Here is a 21671-nt window from a genome sequence, read left to right as displayed (position 1 = left end):
TAATGCGGTGTTTGAGTGGATCCTTCCACAAGGTGATACACGTGGGAAAGCTTCCGACACGTGCGGCCGCATGTACTGTATTTGTGTTACAGTGTCACATGTTGGCGAATTCTTCTTTTTTTTTTGCCAGGTGATGAGAGAGTTCGCGGGAGTCATGTGTTTAATAGGTTGATTGTTGATACTTTTTTGGTATGCTCGTTGTTATTGATTGATTTGAGAAATAATTACCTGGGTCGAAATCATGAACGAAATCCAAATGTGGACACCTCAGTCAAGATCGTTAACCCAGTTAAAATTATGAAACATCTGAAATTAAACACCACAATTGAATGAAAATCATGAATCAAATTCAAAATAATCTCAATCAAAACCATTGACCGATTTAAATTCGTGAACCAAATTCAAAACTAAACACCTCAATCGAATGACAAAGCTTCAAAGTTAGAGAGCATATTGTATTAATAGGTAGATAGATAACCTGTCTTTTTCTTTTCTTTATGAGGGGAAGAGTAACAAAGTTACCGAAGGAGCAGGAGAATATTTAGAATACACAAGTTTCGAAGCTCCTCAGGAACGCTGGTTATTAAGATATTAATATTTCATCTTCCCTTAATCTGGCATGAGCTGTCAGCTCATGAGCCATCTGATTTTGGTCCTTTCCGATGTGGTGAATTTGATAAGATGCAAAACATTTGGGAGCAATCTTGATCTCGCTCATCACTGGGAACCATGCAGTGTTGGAAATATGCTCTTGAGGCAATAATAATTGTGTTACTATTTATTTTCAGGTTTATGGTTAATATTTGTATTCTATATTATAACTGCTATGGTTCTCGAATATGCGATTTGGAGGGAAATTCATGAGCACGTGTAGAGTCATAAACGGTAAAATAAGATTCCTAGTCTTGCCTCTAGGACTAGCTCAAAGTGTTGATCGACGATTTTGTTTTCCTAATCATGGGCATGACCATAATGCCAGTAACATTTGAGAGCACGGTGTTGGAAAAACATTCATGTTGAATTGACTCATAGTGTTTGTTATACGATGTCTACAACCCATAACACATGAGTTAACGTATGTATGATTCCTTAAAACATGAGAGTATCCACTCCATACAGGACGATGCGCTTTGGGTTGTTCCAACGTCATCTGTAATAGGATGATCATGACAGGAAATTACGGGCTCATGAAAACGTATGACAAGGGAGTAGATAGCTCGAGACTGGGATTTGCTCCTCTAACGATGGAGAGATATTCTTAGGGCCCTCTCGGTGTGACAGCATCCATTATCGTGTGGCTAGACACGGCGTGAATTGATCACGGGGGGCCGAAACACGAGAAGGAGAAAAGAGAACAAAACCGATAACAAGGAGCCCGGTATTAGTGAGCATGAGTTTGTCTCACGAGAATACTGATATATCTCATCTCGAGTTTTGTAAAGTACCGCGAAGCAAAAGCAATAACATATGATAACCAAATGTTCACTCAAATATCATTCGTGTGAGTATAGGGGTCGATATGGATGTCCACGTTTTCGTTATTTATCATCTCGAGCTTGTGTCCCCTTGAAAGAAGTAGTGCCATACTTCCTTTGTTGAGGAACAAACTTCGTCTTGGAGTATTGATCTTCTTCCCACTCAACTCCATTACATTGATCTTTCATTCAAAACCAACACCTTAATTCTTCCGCTGGCATCCTTGCTTGCGAACAATCTCATCAAACTGCTTACTCCCGACAAGGCTCTTGTAGACACCATTTTCTATGATCCCTTTCAATAAATTATTTTCTTGCTCAAGTGAATAACTTGGCTAAGAAAATCAAGTGGAATCAATAGAACAACTAGAAGTAACAACGTTGGATTTAGCATTGTTGAGTATCATGATCAGTTAGGAAATATGAGATAGACTAGGATTTGTTCTGACTTGTCTTGTACTTCAAGTTGATCATGTACTCCACTCCTATATATATGCCCACGAGGCTCAAGCAATACAACAATCGATTCCACCAATCTCTCTCTATACATTCCTACATGGTTCCAGCCTAACCTCGATCAACAACTGTAGCCATCGTCGCCGCTTCCGCACCGCGCCGCCCCAGGGCGGTCGACCTCCATGATCGCCACCGAGGGCCGCTTCACCTGTACCTAGGGTTCGTTCTTCGGTTGTGTTGACCGGCTGCCCTAGAGAGTCTTTTTTCCGATCTCTTGATCTGAATTTTCTCTCTCGTTGGACATCTTGATCGGCGGTTCTTTTTTGGTTTTCCAATCTTAAATCAGCTTGCGTCGCTCGCCGCGGTTCGTCATCTACAACGTGCATGTCTACTTCATCAGCATCTTCATCGTCTCTATGACGGGATCGGTTGCCAAACGATGCCTCAGGCCATACGCACGTGCGTCGTGTACGCCGCTACGGTGGTCGCTCGCACTGGCCTACTGATACACTTTTGGCAACATTTTATATGATTTTTTTGGACTAACATATTGATCCAGTGCCCAGTGCCAGTTCCAGTTTGTTGCATGTTTTTTGTTTCACATAAAATTCATATCAAACGAAGTCCAAACGCGATAAAAATTTACAAAGAATTATTTTGGAATATTTATGATTTTTGGGAGGTGGAATCAACGCAAACGGGAGCCCACGGTGACCACAACCCACCAGGGCGCGTCGGGCACCCCCTGGTGCGGCAGGTATCTCGTGCCCTCCTCGAAGGTCGGTTGGGGCCCTTCTACTGGCGCTAGAAAGATAATTTATGGGAAAAATGTTGGGTAACGTAGTAATTTCAAAAAAAACTACGCACACGCAAGATAATGGTGATGCATAGCAACGAGAGGGGAGAGTGTTGTCCACGTACCCTCGTAGACCGAAAGCGGAAGCGTTAGAACAACGCGGTTGATGTAGTCGTACGTCTTCACGGCCCGACCGATCAAGCAACGAAACTACGACACCTCCGAGTTCTAGCACACGTTCAGCTCGATGACGATCCCCGTACTCCGATCCAGCAGAATGTCGGAGAAGAGTTCCGTCAGCACGACGGCGTGGTGACGATCTTGATATTCTACCGTCGCAGGGCTTCACCTAAGCACCGCTACAATATTATCGAGGAGGACTATGGTGGAGGGGGGCACCGCACACGGCTAAGAGATCAAGAGATCAATTGTTGTGTCTTTGGGGTGCCCCCTTGCCCCCGTATATAAAGGAGCTAGGGGGAGGCGGCCGGCCAAGGAGGAGGGCGCACCAAGGAGGGGGGAAGTCCTCCTCCTAGTAGGAGTAGGACTCCCCTTCCCTAGTCCAACTAGGAAGAGGGAAGGGGAAAGGAAAGAGAGGGAAAGAGGAGAAAGAAAGAGGGGGGTGCGCCCCCCTCCCCTAGTCCAATTCGGACCCCTCATGGGAGGGGGCGCACCACCTCCTGGACTGCTGCCCTCTCTCTTCCCTAAAGCCCACTAAGGCCCAATACTTCCCCGGGGGGTTCCGGTAACCCCTCCGGCACTCCGGTTTTCTCCGAAACTACCCGGAACACCTCCGGTGTCCGAATATAGTCGTCCAATATATCGATCTTTACGTCTCGACCATTTCGAGACTCCTCATCATGTCCCCGATCTCATCCGGGACTCCGAACTCCTTCGGTACATAAAAACTCATAAACTCATAATATAACTGTCATCGAAACCTTAAGCGTGCGGACCCTACGGGTTCGAGAACTATGTATACATGATCGAGACACGTTTCCGATTAATAACCAATAGCGGAACCTGGATGCTCATATTGGCTCCTACATATTCTACGAAGATCTTTATCAGTCAAACCGCATAACAACATACGTTGTTCCCTTTGTCATCGGTATGTTACTTGCCCGAGATTCGATCGTCCGTATCTCAATACCTAGTTCAATCTCGTTACCGGCAAGTCTCTTTACTCATTATGTAATGCATCATCTCACAACTAACTCATTAGCTACATTGCTTGCAAGGCTTATAGTGATGTGCATTACCGAGAGGGCCTAGAGATACCTCTCCGACAATCGAAGTGACAAAACCTAATCTCGAAATACGCCAACTCAACATGTACCTTTGGAGACACCTGTAGAGCTCCTTTATAATCACCCAGTTACGTTGTGACGTTTGGTAGCACACAAGTGTTCCTCCGATAAACGGGAGTTGCATAATCTCATAGGTGTAGGAACATGTATAAGTCATGAAGAAAGTAATAGCAACATACTAAACGATCAAGTGCTAAGCTAATAGAATGGGTCATGTCAATCATATCATTCTACTAATGATGTGATCCCGTTAATCAAATGACAACTCATGTCTATGGTTAGGAAACATAACCATCTTTGATTAATGAGCTAGTCTAGTAGAGGCATACTAGTGACAATATGTTTGTATATGTATTCACACATGTATCATGTTTCCGGTTAATACAATTCTAGCATGAATAATAAACATTTATCATGATATAAGGAAATAAATAATAACTTTATTATTGCCTCTAGGGCATATTTCCTTCAGTCTCCCACTTGCACTAGATTCAATAATCTAGTTCACATCACCATGTGATTTAACACTAATGTTCACATCTGCATGTGATTAACACCCATAGTTCACATCGCCATGTGACCAACACCCAAAAGGTTTACTAGAGTCAATATCAAGTTCACATTGCTATGTGATTAACACCCAAAGAGTACTAAGGTGTGATCATGTTTTGCTCGTGAGAGAAGCTTAGTCAACGGGTCTGTCACATTCAGAGTCGTATGTATTTTGCAAATATTCTATGTCTACAATGCTCTGCACAGAGCTACTCTAGCTAATTTCTCCCACTTTCAATATGTATCCAGATTGAGACTTAGAGTCATCTGGATCGGTGTGAAAGCTTGCACCGATGTAACTCTTTACGACGGGCTCTTTTATCACCTCCATAATCGAGAAATATTTCCTTAGTCCTCACTAAGGATATTCTTGACCAATGTCCAGTGATCTACTCCTAGATCACTATTGTACTCCCTTGCCTAATTCAGAGCAAGGTATACAATAGGTCTGGTACATAGCATAGCATACTTTATAGAACCTATGACTGAGGCATAGGGAATGACTTTCATTCTCTTTTCTATTTTCTGTCGTGGTCGGGATTTGAGTCTTACTCAATTTCACACATTTGCAACACATGCAATAACTCTTTTCTTTGACTGTTCCATTTTGAACTATTTCAAAATCTTGACAAGGTATGTACTTATTGAAAAACTTATCAAGCGTCTTGATCTATCTCAATAGATCTTGATGCTCAATATGTAAGTAGCTTTACTGAGGTCTTTCTTTTAAAGAACTCCTTTCAAATACTCCTTTATGCTTTCCAGAAAAATTCTACATCATTTCTGATCAAAAATATGTTACTCACATATATTTATCAGAAAGGCGGTAGTGCTCCCACTCACTTTATTGTAAATACAGACTTCACCGCAAGTCTGTATAAAACTATATGCTTTGATCAACTTATCAAAGCGTATATTCCAACTCTGAGATGCTTGCACCAGTCCATAGATGGATCGCTGGAGCTTGCACATTTTGTTAGCACCTTTAGGATTCACAAAACCTTCTGGTTGCATCATATACAACTCTTCTTTAAGAAAACCATTAGGGAATGCAGTTTTGACATCCATTTGCCAGATTTCATAAAATGTGGCAATTGCTAACATGATTCGGACAAACTTAAGCATCGCTACAGTTGAGAAAATCTCATTGTAGTCAACACTTTGAACTTGTCGAAAACCTTTTTGCGATAAGTCGAGCTTTGTAGATAGTAACACTACTATCAGCGTCCGTCTTCCTCTTGAAGATCCATTTATTCTTAATGACTCACCAATCATCGAGCAAGTCAATCAAAGTCCACACTTTGTTCTCATACATGGATCCCATCTCAGATTTCATGGCTTCAAGCCATTTTGCGGAATCTGGGCTCATCATCGCTTCCTCATAGTTCATAGGTTTATCATGGTCTAGTAACATGACTTACAGAATAGGATTACCGTACCACTCTGGTGCGGACTGTACTTTGGAAGACCTACGAGGTTTTGTAGTAACTTAATCTGAAGTTTCATGATCATCATCATTAGCTTCCTCACTAATTGGTGTAGGAATCATTGGAACTGATTTCTGTGATGAACTACTTTCCAATTCGGGAGACGGTACAAATTACCTTATCAAGCTCTACTTTCCTCCCACTCACTTCTTTCCAGAGAAACACCTTCTCTAGAAAGGATCCATTCTTAGCAACGAATGTTTTCCCTTTGGATCTGTGATAGAAGGTGTACCCAATAGTTTCCTTTGGGTATTCTATGAAGACGCACTTCTCCGATTTGGGTTCGAGCTTATCAGGTTGAAACCTTTTTTCACATAAGCATCACAACTCCAAACTTTAAGAAACGACATCTTAGGTTTACTGCTAAACCATAGTTCATACGGTGTCGTCTCAACGGATTTAGATGGTGCCCTATTTAAAGTGAATGCAGCTGTCTTTAATGCATAACCCCAAAATGATAATGGTAAATCGGTAAGAGACATCATAGATCGAACTATATCTAATAAAGTGTGGTTATGATGTTCGGGCACACGATTACGCTGTGGTGTTCCAGGTGGCATGAGTTTGTGAAACTATTCCACATTGTTTTAATTGAAGACCAAACTCGTAACTCAAATACTCGTCTCCGTGATCAGATCGCAAAAACTTTATTTTCTTGTTACAATGATTTTCCACTTCACTCTGAAATTCTTTGAACTTTTCAAATATTTCAGACTTATGTTTCATCAAGTAGATATACTCATATCTGCTTGAATCATCTGTGAAGGTCAGAAAATAACAATACCTGCCACGAGCATCAACACTCATTGGACCGTATACATCGGTATGTATTATTTCCAACAAGTCAGTAGCTCGTTCCATTGTTCCGGAGAACGGCGTTTTAGTCATCTTGCCCATGAGGCACGGTTCGCAAGCATCAAATGATTCATAACCGAGTAATTCCGAAAATCCATCTTTATGGAGTTTCTTCATGTGCTTTACATCGATATGACCCAAACGACAGTGCCACAAATAAGTTGCACTATCATTATTAACTTTGCATCTCTTGGCATCAATATTATGAATATGTGTATCACTATGATCGAGATCCAACAAACTATTTTTATTGGGTGTATGACCATTGAAGGTTTTATTCATTTAAACAGAACAAGAATTATTCTCTGACTTTAAATGAATAACCGTATTGCAATAAACATGATCAAATCATGTTCATGCTCAACGCAAATGCCAAATAACATTTATTTAGGTTTAACACTAATCCCGAAATTATAGGGAGTGTGTGATGATGATTATATCAATCTTGGAACTACTTCCAACACTCATCGTCACTTCTCCTCAACTAGTCTCTGTTTATTATGTAACTCCTGTTTCGAGTTACTAATCTTAGCAACCGAACAAGTATCAAATACTCAGGGGCTACTATAAACACTAGTAAGGCACACATCAATAACCGGTATATCAAATATACCCTCGTTCACTTTGCCATCCTTCTTATCTACCAAATATCCAGGGCATTTCCGCTTCCAGTGACCATTTCCTTTGCAGTGTAAGCACTCAGTTTCAGGCTTTGGTCCAGCTTTGGGCTTCTTCGCAGGAGTGACAACTTGCTTGTCATTCTACTTGAAGTTCCCTTTCTTTCCCTTTGCCCTTCTCTTGAAACTAGTGGTCTTGTCAATCATCAACACTTGATGCTCTTTCTTGATTTCTACCTTCGTCGATTTCAACATCACGAAGAGCTCGGGAATCGTTTTCGTCATCCCTTGCATACTATAGTTCATCACAAAGTTCTAGTAACTTGGTGATGGTGACTAGAGAACTCTATCAATCACTATCTTATCTGGAAGATTAACTCCCACTTGATTCAAGCGATTATAGTACCCAGACAATCTGAGCACATGCTCACTAGTTGAGCGATTCTCCTCCATCTTTTAGCTATAGAACTTGTTGGAGACTTCATATCTCTCAACTCGGTATTTGCTTGAATATTAACTTCAGCTCCTGGAACATCTCATATGGCCCATGACGTTCAAAACGTTTTTGAAGTCCCGATTCTAAGCCGTTAAGTATGGTGCACTAAACTATCAAGTAGTCATCATATTGAGCTAGCCAAACATTCATAACGTCTTGCATCTGCTCCTGCAATAGGTCCGTGACCTAGCGGTGCATCAAGGACATAATTCTTCTGTGCAGTAATGAGGATAAACCTCAGATCACGGATCCAATCCGCATCATTGCTACTAACATCTTTCAACACAATTTTCTCTAGGAACATATCAAAATAAACATATGAAAGCAATAACGCGAGCTATTGATCTACAACATAATTTGCAAAATACTACTAGGACTAAGTTCATGATAAATTTAAGTTCAATTAATCATATTACTTAAGAACTCCCACTCAGACAGACATCTCTCTAGTCATCTAAGTGATCACGTGATCCAAATCAACTAAACCATGTCCGATCATCACGTGAGATGGAGTAGTTTTCAATGGTGAACATCACTATGTTGATCATATCTACTATATGATTCACGCTCGACCTTTCGGTCTCCGTGTTCCGAGGCCATATCTGTATATGATAGGCTCATCAAGTTTAACCTGAGTATTCCGCGTGTGCAACTGTTTTGCACCCGTTGTATTTGAACGTAGAGCCTATCACACCCGATCATCACGTGGTGTCTCAGCACGAAGAACTTTCGCAATGGTGCATACTCAGGGAGAACACTTCTTGATAATTAGTGAGAGATCATCTTAAAATTCTACCGTCAATCAAAGCAAAATAAGATGCATAAAGGATAAACATCACATGCAATCAATATAAGTGATATGGTATGGCCATCATCATCTTGTGCTTGTGATCTCCATCTCCGAAGCACCGTCGTGATCACCATTGTCACCGGCGCAACACCTAGATCTCCATCGTAGCATCATTGTCGTTCCGCCATCTATTGCTTCTACGACTATCGCTACCGCTTAGTGATAAAGTAAAGCAATTACAGGGCGCTTGCATTTCATACAATAAAGCGACAACCATATGGCTCCTTCCAGTTGCCGATAACTCAGTTACAAAACATGATCATCTCATACAATAAAATATAGCATCACGTCTTGACCATATCACATCACAACGTGCCCTGCAAAAACAAGTTAGATGTCCTCTACTTTGTTGTTGCAAATTTTACATGGCTGCTATGGGCTGAGCAAGAACCGTTCTTACCTACGCATCAAAACCACAAGATAGTTCGTTAAGTTAGTGTTGTTTTAACCTTCGCAAGGACCGGGCGTAGCCACACTCGGTTCAACTAAAGTTGGAGAAACTGACACCCGCTAGTCACCTGTGTGCAAAGCACGGCGGTAAAACCAGTCTCGCGTAAGCGTACGCGTAATGTCGGTCCGGGCCGCTTCATCCAACAATACCGCCGAACCAAAGTATGACATGCTGGTAAGCAGTATGACTTGTATCGCCCACAACTCACTTGTGTTCTACTCGTGCATATAACATCTACGCATAAAACATGGCTCGGATGCCACTATTGGGTAACGTAGTAATTTCAAAAAAAAATCCTACGCACACGCAAGATCATGGTGATGCATAGCAACAAGAGGGGAGAGTGTTGTCCACGTACCCTCGTAGACCGAAAGTGGAAGCGTTAGAACAACGCGGTTGATGTAGTCGTACGTATTCACGGCCCGACTGATCAAGCACCGAAACTACGGCACCTCCGAGTTCTAGCACACGTTCAGCTCGATGACGATCCCCGTACTCCAATCCAGCAGAATGTCGGGGAAGAGTTCCGTTAGCACGATCGCGTGGTGACGATCTTGATGTTCTACCATCGCAGGGCTTCGCCTAAGCACCGCTACAATATTATCGAGGAGGACTATGGTGGAGGGGGGCACCTCACACGGCTAAGAGATCAAGAGATCAATTGTTGTGTCTTTGGGGTGCCCCCTTGCTCCCGTATATAAAGGAGCTAGGGGGAGGCGGCCGGCCAAGGAGGAGGGCGCACCAAGGAGGGGGGAAGTCCTCCTCCTAGTAGGAGTAGGACTCCCCTTTCTTAGTCTAACTAGGAAGAGGGAAGGGGGAAGGAAAGAGAGGGAAAGAGGAGAAGGAAAGGGGGGTGCGCCCCCCTCCCCTAGTCCAATTCGGACCCCTCATGGGAGGGGGCGCACCACCTCCTGGGCTGCTGCCCTCTCTCTTCCCTAAAGCCCACTAAGGCCCAATACTTCCCCAGGGGGTTCCGGTAACCCCTCCGGCACTCCGGTTTTCTCCGAAACTACCCGGAACACTTCCGGTGTTCGAATATAGTCGTCCAATATATTGATCTTTACGTCTCAACCATTTTGAGACTCCTCGTCATGTCCCCGATCTCATCCGGGACTCCGAACTCCTTCGGTACATCAAAACTCATAAACTCATAATATAACTGTCATCGAAACCTTAAGCGTGCGGACCCTACGGGTTCGAGAACTATGTAGACATGACCGAGACACGTTTCCAGTCAATAACCAATAGCGGAACCTGGATGCTCATATTGGCTCCTACATATTCTACGAAGATCTTTATCGGTCAAACCGCATAACAACATACGTTGTTCCCTTTGTAATTGGTATGTTACTTGCCCGAGATTCAATCGTCGGTATCTCAATACCTAGTTCAATCTCGTTACCGGCAAGTCTCTTTACTCGTTATGTAATGCATCATCTCGCAACTAACTCATTAGCTACATTGCTTGCAAGGCTTATAGTGATGTGCATTACCGAGAGGGCCCAGAGATACCTCTGCGACAATCGGAGTGACAAAACCTAATCTCGAAATACGCCAACTCAACATGTACCTTTGGAGACACCTGTGGAGCTCCTTTATAATCACCCAGTTACATTGTGACGTTTGGTAGCACACATAGTGTTCCTCCGGTAAATAGGAGTTACATAATCTCATAGTTGTAGGCACATGTATAAGTCATGAAGAAAGCAATAGCAACATACTAAACAATCAAGTGCTAAGCTAACGGAATGGGTCATGTCAATCATATCGTTCTACTAATGATGTGATCCCGTTAATCAAATGACAACTCATGTCTATGGTTAGGAAACATAACCATCTTTGATTAATGAGCTAGTCTAGTAGGGGCATACTAGTGACAATATGTTTGTCTATGTATTCACACATGTATCATGTTTCCGGTTAATACAATTCTAGCATGAATAATAAACATTTATCATTATATAAGGAAATAAATAATAACTTTATTATTGCCTCTAGGGCATATTTCCTTCAAAAAAATCGTGTAAAAATTTCAACGCAATCGGAGTGACGGATCTCCGGAAATTTAAGAAACCGTGAAGGGCTAGATCTAGGGAACGTGAAACAGAAAAGAACAGAGAGGGAGATCCAATCTTGGAGGGGCTCCCGCCCCTCCCCTCCATGGAGGCCATGGACCAGATGGGTAACTCTCCTCCCATCTAAGGGGGGGGGGGAGGCCAAAGAAGAAGAAGAAGGAGGGGGGGCTCTCTCCCCCTCTCTCCCGGTGGCGCTGGAGTACTGCCGGGGCAAGGATCGTGACGGTGATCTACATCAACAATCTTGCTACCGTCAACACCAACTCTCTCCCCTCTATGCAGCAGTGTAACACCCCTTCTCACTGTTGTAATCTCTACTTAAACATGGTGCTCAACTCCATATATTATTTCCCAATGATCTATGATTATCCTATGATATTTGAGTAGATATGTTTTGTCCTATGGGTTAATCGTGATCTTGGTTGGTATGATTGTATATTTTATTTATGGTGCTATCCTACGGTGCCCTCCATCTTGCGCAAACGTGAGGGGTCCCCGCTGTAGGGTGTTGCAATACGTTCATGATTCGCTTATGGTGGGCTGCGAGAGTGACAGAAGCTTAAACCCGAGTAGGTGGGTTGTTGCATATGGGATAAAGAGCACTTGATACTTAATGCTATGGTTGGGTTTCACGGCCTTAATGATCTTTAGTAGTTGCGAATGCTTGCTAGAGTTCCAATCATAAGTGCATATGATCCAAGTAGAGAAAGTATGTTAGCTCATGCCTCTCCCTCATATAGAATTACAAGAATGATTACCGACACTTGTTATCGATTGCCTAGGGACAAATGACTTTCTTGTTGACAAAAGCTATCCACTTTTATTACCTTGCAATTTATCCGTAGTTTTATTCTCGCAAAGTACTCGTAGTTTTATTCTTGCTAAATAGTTTCATACTTATTCTAGGTAAAGCTAACGTTAAAGTGTGCGTAGAGTTGTATTGGTGGTCGATAGAACTTGAGGGAATATTTGTTCTACCTTTAGCTCCTCGTTGGGTTCGACATTCTTATTTATCGAAGAAGGCTACAAACGATCCCCTACACTTGTGGGTTATCAAGACCTTTTTCTGGCACCGTTGCCGGGGAGCAACAGCGTGGGGTGAATATTCTCGTATGTGCTTGTTTGCTTTATCACCAAGTAGTTTTTATTTCTTGTTCTAAGTTGTTCTCTATCTCTAGTTATGGATATGGAACACGAAACACCAAAAAAGTTAGTTGTACTTGATACTCATGGAGATGGGGAACCTCCTAAAACCCTCGATGCTCGTTATGTGAAAAATCTTATGCACTACTTTGATAATCCTGAGAAAACCCCATTCAACATGATAATGGGAGACACGTTGGATCAACGTGAATACTTTAGGGATTATCGCTTGACACAAAAAGGGAAAATATTGTGGGATCAAATTGATATGTTGCATTGGTATGCTTGGAATTTATGCCAGATATAGGTTATACTTGTTGCTCTAGGATGAATGCTCCACACCTTCCCTTTTCATGCAAATTTAATGATAATGAAACCTTAGCTTCTTATGCTAATGGTAGATATGATTACTATGATGTGGAACGAATAGAAGAATTTGTTGCTTTTAAGGGTGCATATGAAATTGAATCTTTGTTTGAAAAGTTTGAAGATTTTGATGATTCAGTTTATAGACCTGAAAATTTTGCTATCCTTAAATATTGCTATGATAATTATAAATACAATTGCGACATTGATGTGTTTATTGAGAGAGTCTCCGCTGTCCAAGAAGAGACTAATATTTTGCAGGAGTCTATGGAAGAAGGAATTGATGAAACTGTGAGCTCATTGGATGAAGAAGATGATGAAGAGAGTGAAGAACAAAAGGAGGAAGAGCGGATTAGCTACCCGTGCCCACCTTCTAATGAGAGTAACTCTTCAACTGATACATTATTTAATTTCCCTTCATGCTTACCGAAGGATGAATGTTATGATAATTGCTATGATCCCGTTGATTCTTTTGAAATATCCCTTTTTGATGAAAATGATGCTTGCTATGATTGTGGCCAAGATGCCAATATGAATTATGCTTATGGATATGAACTTGCTATAATTCCTTATGTTAAGAATGAAATTGTTGCTATTGCACCCATACATGATAGTCCTATTATATTTTTGAATTCTCCCAACTACACTATATCGGAGAAGTTTGCTCTTATTAAGGATTACAGTGATGGGTTGCCTTTTACCATTGGACATGATGATTATTATGAATATAATATGCATGTGCTTGCTGCTCCTACTTGCAATTATTATGAGAGAGGAACTACATCTCCACCTCTCTATGTTTCCAACACTATAGAATTGCAAGGAACTGCTTATGCTATGTATTGGCCTTTACTTGATGTGCATGAATTGTTCTTTTATGACATGCTGATGCATAGGAAGAGAGTTAGACTTCATCATTGCATGATATATGTTGCTTTGTGCTCACTACTAAATGCCAAATCATTGCTAATTAAAATTGGCTTTGATATACCTTGGGATCCGGGTGGATCCATTACTTGAGCACTTTATGCCTAGCTTAATGGCTTTAAAGAAAGCGCTGCCAGGGAGACAACCCGAAAGTTTTAGAGAGTCATTTTATTCTGTTGAGTGCTTTTGTAAAGTTTAAAAACAAAAAAATATAGAGGGGAACTTAAAACTTCACAAAAAGAAAAGTGAAAGTGAGAGGGACGAGCATTGTGAAAGTGGGAGCTAGCCTTGAACTTTGTTCATGCCCATGAAAACTTCGTGAATCTTAATTACGGAACTTTTCAACAAAAATAGTTATCCCCTTGTACAAATCCTTTGTATTGTAAAATTATTGTGCCAAGATTTGCCTTTAGGACGAGTAGATTGTTTGTTGGTATGTGCGGTGTAGGAACAAAAAATTTGACTGTAGTGCATGAATTTACATTTTTTACTGGAACGTCAAAAGCTTCTGAAACCTTTTGCACAATATTGACATACAAATTGTTTATTTGTTCCTAAATTTTCATATTTTTTGGAGTACCAGAAGTATGGTAGATGTTCAGATTTCTACAGACTGTCCTCTTTAAGACATATTCTGTTTTTGATGCATTGTTTTGCTTGTTTTGATGAAACTATCGATTTTTTTCGGTGGTATAAGCCATGGAAAAGTTATATTACAGTAGCTACAATGCAAAAACAAAATATGAATTGGTTTGCAACAGTGCTTAGAGTAGTGATTTGCTTTATTATACTAACGGATCTTAACGAGTATTTCTGTCGAGTTTTGTGTGGATGAAGTGATCAAAGATCGAGGAGGTCTCGATATGAGGAGAAGGAGGGGAGGCAAGAGTTCAAGCTTGGGGATGCCCAAGGCACCCCAAGTAAATATTCAAGGAGACTCAAGCGTCTACGCTTGGGGATGCCCCGGAAGGCATCCCATCTTTCTTCAACAAGTATCAGTATGTTTTCGTCTTCATTTCGTTCATGTGATATGTGTAAATCTTGGAGCGTCTTTTGTGTTTAGGCTTTACTTTTATTTTATGCATCATGCTGGTATGATATAGTCCATGGTCAATTTATAGAATGCTCATTGCACTTCACTTATATCTTTTGAGTATGGCTTTATAGAATGCTTCATGTGCTTCACTTATATCATTTGAAGTTTGGATTGCTTGTTTCTCTTCACATAGAAAACCGTTATTTGTAGAATGCTCTTTTGCTTCACTTATATTTATTAGAGCATGATATTTTGTAGAAAGAATAAAACTCTCTTGATTCACTTATATCTATTTAGAGAGTCAATAGGAATTGGTCAATTGCATGGTTAGTCATGAAATCCTACATAAAACTTATGGATCACTGAATATGATATGTTTGATTCCTTGTAATAGTTTTGCGATATAGAGATGATAATATGTGGGAGGTACTAGTAAAGGGTCGTGGTTAGTAGGAATATTGGTGTTAAGGTTTGTGATTCCCGAAGCATGCACGTATAGTCTCTCGTTATGCTATGAAGTTGGAGCATGATTTATTATTGATTGTCTTCCTTATGAGTGGCGGTCGGGGATGAGCGATGGTCTTTTCCTACCAATCTATCCCCTTAGGGGCATGCGTAGTAGTACTTTGCTTCGAGAGCTAATAAACTCAATAAGTATATGAGTTTTTTATGACTAATGTGAGTCCATGGATTATACTCACTCTTACCTTTCCGCAATTTGGTAGCCTCTATAGTACCGTGCATTGCCCTTTATCACCTCGAGATGTGGTGCAAACTTTGCAGGTGCATCCAAACCCCGTGATATGATACGCTCTATCACACATAAGCCTTATTATATCTCCCTCAAAACAGCCACCATACCTACCTATTATGTCATTTCCATAGCATCCTGAGATATATTGCCATGCAACTTCCACCGCCTCCATTTTGATGACTTGAGTATTCATTTTCATATTGCTTTGCATGATCCCAAGGTATCTAGCATGATATTTCCATGGCTTGTCCGCTTTTTGATATCGTTGTTATGTTAGATCATTGCACATCCTGGTACACTGCCAGAGGCATTCATATAGAGTCATATTTTGTTCTAGGTATCAAGTTGTAATTTTTATTTATTTTGAGTTATAAGTAAATAGAAGTGTTATGATCATCATTATTCATTATTATAGCATGTCCCGGTGAGGAAAGGATGATGGAGACTATGATTCCCCCACAAGTCGGGATGAGACTCCGGACAATGAGCGAAAAAAAGAAAAAAAAGAAAAAAAAGAAAGAGAAGGGGGCATTGTTACTATCTTTTACCACACTTGTGCTTCAAAGTAGCACCATGTTTTTCATATAGAGAGTCTCCTATTTAGTCACTTTCATATACTAGTGGGAATTTTTCATTATAGAACTTGGCTTGTATATTCCGATGATGGGTTTCCTCAAATGCCCGAGGTCTTCATGATCGAGCAAGTTGGATTCACACCCACTTAGTTTTCATCTTGAGCTTTCATACACTTATAGCTCTTAGTGCATCTGTTGCATGGCAATTCTACTCCCCACGTTGATATCAATTGATGGGCATCTCCATAGCCAGTTAGTTAGCCGCGTTGATGTGAGACTTTCTTACTTTTTTGTCTTCTCTATATTTACCCCTATCAACATACTCTATTCCACATATAGTGCTATATCCATGGCTTGCACTCATGTATTGCGTGGGAGTTGAAAAAGCTGAAGCGCGTTAAAAAGTATGAACCAATTGCTTGGCTTGTCATCGGGGTTGTGCATGATAAATACTTTGTGTTAAGAAGAAAGAGCATGACAAGATTATATGATTTTGTAGGGATAACTTCCTTTAGCATTGATATTTTGAAAGACATGATTGTTTGTTGGGATGCCTGAGTATTGATGTCTTTATGTCAAATTATAGACTATTGCTTTGAATCACTTATGTCTTAATATTCATGCCATGATTAGATATATGATCAAGTTTATGCTAGGTAGCATTCCACATAAAAAACATCTTTTTTTTATCATTTACCTACTCAAGAACGAGCAGGAATTAAGCTTGGGGATGCTGATACGTCTTCGTCGTATCTATAATTTTTTATTGTTTCATGCCAATATTATACAACTTTTATACACTTTTGGCAACATTTTATATGATTTATTTGGCTAACATATTGATCCAGTGCCCGGTGCCAGTTCATGTTTGTTGCATGTTTTTTGTTTCGCAGAAAATCCATATCAAACAAAGTCCAAACGCGATAAAAATTTATGAATAATTATTTTGGAATGTTTATGATTTTTCGGAGGTAGAATCAATGCAAACGGGGGCCCGCGGTGACCACAACGCGCCGGGCACCCCCTAGCGCGCCCAGGCATCTTGTGCCCTCCTCGAAGGTCGGTTGGGGCACTTCTTCTGGCGCAATGAAGATAATTTATGGAAAAAACCGTGTAAAAATTTTAGCGCAATCGGAGTTACGGATCTCCAGGAATTTAAGAAACCGTGAAGGGCCAGATCTGGGGAACGCAAAATAGAAAAGAACAGAGAGGGAGATCCAATCTCGGAGGGGATCCCGCCCCTCCGCCGCCATGGAGGCCATGGACCAGAGGGGGAACTCTCCTCCCATCTAGGGGGAGGCCAAGGAAGAATAAGAAGTAGGGGACTCTCTCCCCCTCTCTCCCGGTGGCGTCGGAGTGCCGCTGGGGCAAGGAGCGTGACAGCGATCTACATCAACAATGTTGCTACCGTCAACACCAATTCTCTCCCCCTCTATGCAACGGTGTAACACCCCTTCTCCCCGCCGTAATCTCTACTTAAACATGCTGCTTAACTCCGTATATTATTTCCCAATGATCTATGGTTATCCTATGATGTTTGAGTAGACCCGTTTTGTCCTATGGGTTAATCGTGATGTTGGTTGGTATGATTGTATATTTTATTTATGATGTTGTCCTACGGTGCCCTCCATCTCACGCAAACATGAGGGGTAGGGTGTTGCAATACATTCATGATTCTCTTATGGTGGGTTGCAAGAGTGATAGAAGCTTAAACCCGAGTAGGTGGGTTGTCGCGTATGGGGTAAAGAGGACTTGATACTTACTTCTATGGTTGGGTTTCACGACCTTAATGATCTTTAGTAGTTGCAGTTGCTTGCTAGAGTTCCAATCATAAGTGCATATGATCCAAGTAGAGAAAGTATGTTAGCTCATGCCTCTCCCTCATATAGAATTATAAGAATGATTACTGGTATTTGTTATCGATTGCCTAGGGACAAATGACTTTCTTGTTGACAAAAGCTATCCACTTTTATTACCTTGCAATTTATCTGTAGTTTTATTCTCCCAAAGTACTAGTAGTTTTATTCTTGCAAAATAGTTTCATAGTTGTTCTAGGTAAAGCAAACGTTAAAGTGTGCGTAGAGTTGTATCGGTGGTCGATAGAACTTGAGAGAATATTTGTTCTACCTTTACCTCCTCGTTGGGTTTGACACTCTTATTTATCGAAGAAGGCTACAAACGATACCCTACACTTGTGGGTTATCACCTACGCTGGCTGCGTTGCACGCGCACTCACGCGCCCCGCAGGCGTGGGTGCTGGCTACCCATTGCTGCATATGGCGTGGCCGTTCCATGCATGGTGCATTGGCTGCCTGTGCATGTTGCATCCCATGCGGACTGGATTGTACATCCCGATGTCTGATACATCTCCAATGTATCTATAATTTTTATTGTTCCATGCAATTAGATAGTATCAATCTTTGATGTTTTATATGCAATTATATATCATTTTTTTGGGACTAACCTCTTAACCCGGTGCCAAGTGCCAGTTGTTATTTTTTGCCTGTTTTTGGTTTTATAGGAAATCAGTACCAAACAGAGTCCATACGCTACGAAACTTTTTGATGATTTTTTTCTAGACAAGAGAGACCCTAGAAGCTTTAGGAGGAGAAAAGAAGGCAAAGTAGGAGACGGCAAGGCAACAAGGCCCGCCCTAATGCCTTATGGGCCTCTCGTGGCTCTGTTTGACCTAATTCCACTTCTATAAATTCTTAAATATTAGGAAACTAATAGAGAGACACCCGAAACACTTTTTCCACCGCTACAAGTCTCTATTCTTCTGCGATCCCATCTGGAGGCCTTTTTTGGTACTTTGTCGGAGTGGGAATCGATCACAGAGGGATTCTACATCAACCTTACCGCCCTTATGATGATGTGTGAGTAGTTCACCACAGACCTACGGGTCCATAGCTAGTACCTAGATGACTTCTTGTCTCTCTTTGATCTTCAATACCATGTTCTCCTCGATCTTCTTGAGGTTCTATCTGATGTAATCCTCTTCTGCGCTGTGTTTGTTGGGATCCGATGAATTTTGGGTTTATGATCTGAATATTTATGAATATTAATGGAGTCTTTTTTGAGTTTTATTATGCATGATTGTTATAGCTTTGTATTTCTCTCTGATCTATCTGTTTGGTTTGGCCAACTAGATTGATTGATCTTACAGTGGGAGAGGTGCTTTGTAATGGGTTCAATCTTGCGATGCTCTATATCCCAGCGAAAAAGTAGGAAAAAAGACACGTATTTGCATTGTTGCCATTAAGGGGAAAACAATGGGGTTTATTCATACTGTTGGATTTACTTTGTCTACATCATGTCATCTTACTTAAGGTGTTACTCTGTTTTACACTTAATACCCTAGATGCATGTTGGATAGCGGGTCGATGGGTGGAGTAATAGTAGTAGATGCAGGCAGGAGCCGGTCTACTTGCCTCATACGTGATGCCTATATACATGATCATTGCCTTGAACATCATCATAAGTATGCACTTTTCTATCAATTGTCCAAGAGTAATTTGTTTACCCAACGTATGCTATGTGTTCGAGAGAGAAGCCTCTAGTAAAAACTATGCCCCTCGGGTCTACTTTTATCATATATAAAATCCAAAAATACCTCGCTGCATTTTATTTCTTTATTTTATTTTGTATTTTATTTTATCTATCTATCACTATGAGATTTGATACTTGCAAATAACCACCAAGGGGATGGACAACCCTGTTGATTGTGTTGGGTTCAAGTATTTGTTTTTGTGTGTGTGCAGGTGCTGCTAACGAGGTTCTGTGTGATTCTCCTACTAGATTGATAATCTTGGTTCTTAACCGATGGGAAATACTTATCTCTATTGTACTACATTATCCTCTCCTCTTCGAGGAAATTCCAACACAGTTCACAAGTAGCAGGAAGAATTTCTGGCGCCGTTACCGGGAAGACAACACCAAAACCTACCAAGTACCTTTGCATAAACTATCATCTACTTGCTCTTATTTTTATTTGCCTTTTTATTTGCATTTGCCTCTCGTTTTCATCCCCACTTCTAAAACAATATTATGAAAAACACAAAAATATTTTTGTTTGCTTGCTTTGTCGATATGTCTCAAGAAAACACTAAGTTGTGTGATTTTCCAATACTAATAATAATGATTTTCTTAGTACTCCAATTGCTCCTCCCACCACTAGTGCGGAGTCATGTGATATTAAGGTTGCTTTTCTAAATCTTGTTATGAAAGAGCAATTTTTTGGTAGTCCTAATTAAGATGTTGCATCCCATCTTAATACTTTCGTTGAATTATGCGATCTGCAAAAGAAAAAGATGTGGATAATGATATTATCAAGTTGAAATTATTTCCGTTCTCACTACGAGATCGTGCTAAAACTTTGGTTTGATCCTTGCCTCGAAAATATTATTGATTCTTGAGATAAGTGTAAGGATGCTTTTATTGCCAAGTATTTTCCTCCCGCTAAAATTATTTATCTTAGAAATTAAATTATGAATTTCAAGCAACTCCCCATTGTCACCATGGGTATCCCATGCAAGACACACATAAAGTGTTCTCAAACCCTTAAAGACTCAATCCGATAAGATAACTTCAAAGGGAAAACTCAATCCATTACAAGAACATAGAGGGGGAGAAACATCATAAGATCCAACTATAATAGCAAAGCTCACGGTACATCAAGATCGTGCCATATCAAGAACACAAGAGAGAGAGAGAGAGAGAGATCAAACACATAGCTACTGGTACATACCCTCAGCCCCGAGGGTGAACTACCCCCTCCTCATCATGAAGAGCGTCGGGATGATGAAGATACCCATAGGTGATGATTCCCCCCTCCGGCAGGGTGCCGAAACAGGGTCCCGATTGGTTTTTGGTGGCTATAGAGGCTTGCGGCGGTGTAACTCTCAATCTAGGTTTCTTTTAAGGGGTTTCTATATTTATAGGAATTTTGGGCGTCGGTTTCACGTCAGGAGGTCCACGAGTCAATGATGAGGGCGGAGCACCCTCCCGGGGGGTAGGGCGCGCCCTGCACCCTCGTGGTTGGCTCGGGACTCTTCTAGCCCAACTCTTTTGCTTCGGGAGCTTCTTTTGGTCCATAAAAAATGACTGTAAATTTCCAGCTCGTTTGAACTCCGTTTGATATTCCTTTTCTGCAAAACTCAAAAATAAGGAAAAAACAGAACTGACGTCGGGCTCTAGGTTAATAGGTTAGTCCCAAAAATCATATAAAATAGCATATAAATGCAAACATCCAAGATGGATATTATAATAACATGGAACAATAAAAAATTATAGATACGTTGGAGACGTATCAAGCATCCCCAAGCTTAATTCCTTCTCGTCCTCGAGTAGGTGAATGATAAAAATAGAATTTTTGATGTGGAATGCTACCTAGCATATTTATCCATGTAGTTTTTCTTTATTGTGACAAGAATATTCAGATCCATAAGATT

Source organism: Triticum dicoccoides, chromosome 3B (assembly GCF_002162155.2).
Source record: "Triticum dicoccoides isolate Atlit2015 ecotype Zavitan chromosome 3B, WEW_v2.0, whole genome shotgun sequence".
NCBI lineage: Eukaryota > Viridiplantae > Streptophyta > Magnoliopsida > Poales > Poaceae > Triticum > Triticum dicoccoides.
This window is presented reverse-complemented; position numbering follows the sequence as displayed.